Source organism: Lipophrys pholis (assembly GCF_963383615.2).
Source record: "Lipophrys pholis genome assembly, chromosome: 6".
In the NCBI taxonomy this organism is placed as follows: Eukaryota; Metazoa; Chordata; class Actinopteri; order Blenniiformes; family Blenniidae; genus Lipophrys; species Lipophrys pholis.
The window spans coordinates 1201763-1206836 of NC_137629.1; positions in this window are offsets into that span (position 1 = coordinate 1201763).

The window sequence follows — 5074 nt, forward strand, 5'->3', positions numbered from 1 at the left end:
GCTACATGGCTACATGTAGCCATGGTTGCATAGCAATGCAACCATGGCTACATGGTAGCTAGGCTACATGGCTACATGGATACATTGCTACATGACTACATGTTGTTACAATGTTGTTGTTAAGTGACATCACGGAGATGGAGGCGGGGTTATAGGTGGAGAGCTGAGGCCATGACATCATCATTTTCAGCTCTTGTCCGTCCACACGTCAAAGCCGAGGCAGTGCTTTTTAAATTCCTCCTCTCTGGAACAGGTAAAAAAAAGAAAAGTTTTCAGGCTCCTAAAACGAGGCACAGGCGGGAAGATCGGACAGAAACGATGCTTACATGAAACGGTGTTGTTGTGTGGGCGGAGCCTTAGTAATTTCTCAGCTGAACAAAGTCAGAACCAGATTTACTGAGCAGGAAAACTGAAAACTGACTCAAACACATGATCAGTACCTGATTGTTTCTTTGCTTTTATTGTGGTAATGAATGTTGTTTTCAGTCGAATCGATCAGCAGCTTCAAAACCTCAGTGATTGTAAACCGATCTCCTCGGCCCACGGTCCAGTGTCTGCCAACATAATGGTGTTAAGAATGAATTCATGAGTTTTACTCGTTATAATGACCAAATGTTAAAACTATGAAAAAAAACCCTCTTTTAAGATAAACAGTGAGACCTGGAAGTAACTTGAACACTACAAAGATCCACTGAATGTAGTTATCTAAAGGTTCTCATACTTTTATTTTACATATTGGAGTAAAATAAGTTCCAGAAGAACTTGAAAGAGTTAAATAAATACTGGAAAAACTGATGTTTAAATATTTCAACTGGTTAAATCAATTCTGATATTGAGTGAATGAAAGAGTCAAATCAAATCAATGTGCACCAGTGGAAACATATCAGGAATTAAATCTATTATTAACCCAAGAGGAATATTTCCACCATGGATTAGAGATTACTGCTGCGGTTTATTGGCTGTTCAACCTCTTCTTAACAAAAACAAACAACACAATTCAAAAACAGGAAAGTGAAACTGGTGCAGCCATTAATTGATATCAGAGCCTGTTTCTATTCTGGAGCCAAACATCTGAATCCACACAGTCACCATGAACCTTGTTATCCTTGTAAAACCCAGATTTTATGTCTTTTTCCTTGAGAAACTCAGAGGAGCTGGAGCCAAAAGAGGGAAAGATTCTGATCCATGAATCAATCAAACACAAGACTGTTCATCACGTCTCCTGACATTTAAAGTGCACAGGTACATTATTAACTTCCCATTCTTCACAGTAAACAAGTTATCAGCGTTGGCCCGCCGTATTACTTTAATAAATAGCTGTGATGTGATGAGACCTGGCAGGTTTCTGGCGTTTCCATTCGCCCTCCACAGTTCACTGATAACTCAAGGCCGACGCCCACCTCCTGCCTGAATGACTCCAACAGCTGAAAATCTGTGCAGATGTGAGACTTTGTCACTGTGGATAATGTCACAGACTCGTAAACGCCGTCTCGACGCTGAGAAATTGAATCTATAGTCACTCCCTTGCATTCTCGACGGGGTTCATCTCTTGACCTGCCCAACCCGGAGAAATGCCTCCGACATCAATACGACGCGAAAGAAACGTCTCAACTCCGCCAGTTTACGTCTGACATGGAAACCACATCCGCTCAAAAACAACTGCTTCAACCTACAGAGATTTATTAATAACCTCGGATTCCGATTGGCTGGAAACATTAAGGTTAATGATTATAGATTCATGATATTGACTGGTTTTAGTAGACATCAGAGGAAATATTGAATATATCATCTTCATTATCAGCAGGGTAATCACAGGCTGTGATTAATGGGTTTCAATTAGAGGTGAAAAGTTTAGCATAAACTACATAAAAAACATTTATTTATGTAAAATGTGATTTTAACCAACAAATCAAAGAACTTCAGCAACAATAATTGAACATTTGTACATGAAAATGAAACTCCAACACACAGAATTACCAGAAAAGACAGAGGAGGGAACTATAACATACAGTCAGACTATTTCCCAGAAGAAATTCACATTTCATTAGAATATTAACATTTAGATAGTTTTCTAGATTGGAAGTCGATGTTGATCTAAATGGACAAAAAATAAATATTCAGAAGATATTGAAAAACTGCAGTATGCTTATAAAGAAGAATAAAAACATCTTTGTTTGGTTTTTAGTGTATTAATCCTGCTGAGAGGAAGTAAATCAAATGTTTCACAGTTTTCAGCGACTATATTGTCTAAACTTCTATCTCTGATAAAACCTCTCAGTCCGTTGTGTTTCTGCTTCACAATCACATGACTGATTCAACACAACGTGGATTACTTTGGATTTAGTTACTGTTATTAAGGTCCTACTGTTGGTTTTAAAGTTTCTGAACGTGGTGACTCTCCTAATGAGGGTTGGAGTAAAAATAAAGTCGTAAATAAAGTGCTGGTTAGTCGTCCAAGGTCATGGTCTCTGGCCTGTTAGTGGACCGCCGTACGGACACACATGATGAAGGTGTGTGTGTGTGTGTGTGTGTGTGTGTGTGTGTGTAGGAGGGGGGGCCGGAGACTGGCCTCTGCTGCCCAGACGGCCGCTGACCCCTGTGGAGACGCTCCCGCCTCAGGTTGCTGCTGCTCCCTTTGAAAAGGCCTCCGCCCTGCTTGAGTGATCGGCCATATGGGCAGCAGTCCCTCCACTCCCACCACCCAGCCCCCCCCCAGCCCCCCCCTCTGATTCAAACATCACTTTATGTATGTATGTATGTATGTATGTATGTATGTATGTATGTATGTATGTATGTATGTATGTATGTATGTGTGTGTGTGTGTATGTATGTATGCATGTATGTATGTATGTATGTATGTATGTGTGTGTGTGTATGTATGTATGTATGTATGTATGTATGTATGTATGTATGTATGTATGTATGTATGTATGTATGTATGTATGTATGCATGTATGTATGTATGTATGTATGTATGTATGTATGTGTGTGTTTTTTCCTCCTCTGTTCTATATTTGTCTTGTGTTTATATTCTGAATATATAGTTTTTATTTAGTTTCAAAGATTCTTACCACCTACACAATGACAATAAATGCAATTCTGATTCTGATTTATCATACTATATGAATGTATCTGAGCTAACTTATTCTGATTCATCTTTGCCCATTTTCCTCCTCCTCCTCCTCCTCCTCCTCCTCCTCCTTGTTATCATCATCATCATCTAGTCAAGTCCTTTTTTAGTCACAAACAACAGTAGTACACGGTGTACTGTGCAGTGAAATGTTGAAGTATCTGTTCTGCACCAAAACAATGGTTTTAATGGGATGAAAGAATCGAAATAAATATCTAGAACACATAATCAAAATAGCACACTAGAGATATTACAGTTTTTTTCCTTTTGCTAAAACACAATTTTGCAAACTCGGCTGGTTTTATCTACACAATTCACAAAACCACACGTCCAAACTACCAAATACCTCCTCTGGCCTGCAAAATGAAGCCCTGCAACCAGAACTACATCCAGCATTATCAAACCACTGCACCGAGTGGCTCACTCTTCATTCATCATGTTTATCTCACCAACTCCTCACTGTTGGGCTTAATGTAACGCACTCTCTTCTTTAGTATACTTTGTCAGAATACTTCAAATGGTAGAAAATTCGTCAGATTGCTCACATGCAGAGAATCAGTTGCAGATACACACATGCTGTTGATAAATGTATTTACATTTTTTTAATTTTGTACCAAACACGTCAGTGCATACCTTCTGCTGCCGAGCTGAGAATCAGCCAGTAGGGGGTTTTGCAGTACACTGGGAAGCCATACTACATGTAGAGTACTGCAGTCAGTATCGTACTTTCATCCACGTGTTCGTCTGACTTCTTTGTTCCTTTGAGAGTTTCTCTCAACAGGAACCTTCATCCTGGTTTAGTTTCGCTGGAGAATTTGAGCCAATGTGAAAGACTGACTTGTTATTTACCGTCGTGGCGTCGTGGAGGATGTAACTTCCAGTCTCAAGTAATCTGATTTCATTATTTTCCAAAACCAAATTTAGAATGGCAGTGTCCTGTGTCCTAATCCTGCATGATGGTGGCGTCACGAGTGTGTGTGTGTGTGTGTGTGTGTGTGTGTGTGTGTGTGTGTGTGTGTGTGTGTGTGTGTGTGTGTGTGTGTGTGTGTGTGTGTGTGTGTGTGTGTGTGTCCAGTATGAATGGTTGAAAACTTCTTCTTCTATAAATTCAACTCCTTTTCTACACGTAGTTTCCATTTTAGGTTGAACGGTTTTCATTCTTTAAGTCGCTCCATCAGCTGTTATTTGATTTGAGGTTGAGGTTTGAAACGGCCCTCTGAATATTTTGGGATTATTTTTGCCAGGCAGCAGCTTTAAGACAGAAACAGAACAAGCTGGAGAAACTCATCATCAAACTCTTCATCTGTCATTAATACATTAAAAATAACGGCAGTTTTTCATTCATTCACACAAACAAACAAACTAACAAACAAACAAAAAGCTGAAAACCACTCAACTTTTCCTTTCAAACACACTGAGAATGTCTCCTGTGTACAAACTGCATATTGAGACAGAAATAAAGGACACATAATTTTTAATTTAAACACAGTTTATATGTTTATATGTCTTCGAAAGAATAAATATATCTTGAATAATGAGATATTAGCTGTGTAATACAAATGAACTGGTTTAACAGTGAAATGAAGTATAGTTTGTGCTTAAAGGCTAATTTATGATTAATGTCAAATCATCGTTATAAATAAACAAAAACTGTATTTAAAATACAAATTCAAGATAAATATTCACACACAATGGAGAGTTCACCATATAAATATAAATGTATTTACTAAACTGTGTTTTCTCCCAGTTATTCTAAATATCTTCTCTTTACATGAATCCCACCTTCTGAAGATTTTTATTGTTTCTCTCAAAATGCAGTATCTCCTTTTACAATAAACCTCATTTCAAGCTACAAGAAGGAAGTCGTCTCATTACAGACCATGAACAAGTGTCATTTACACAAACTAACCACTAACCTTTTTATTTAATTGATGTTTAAATAAC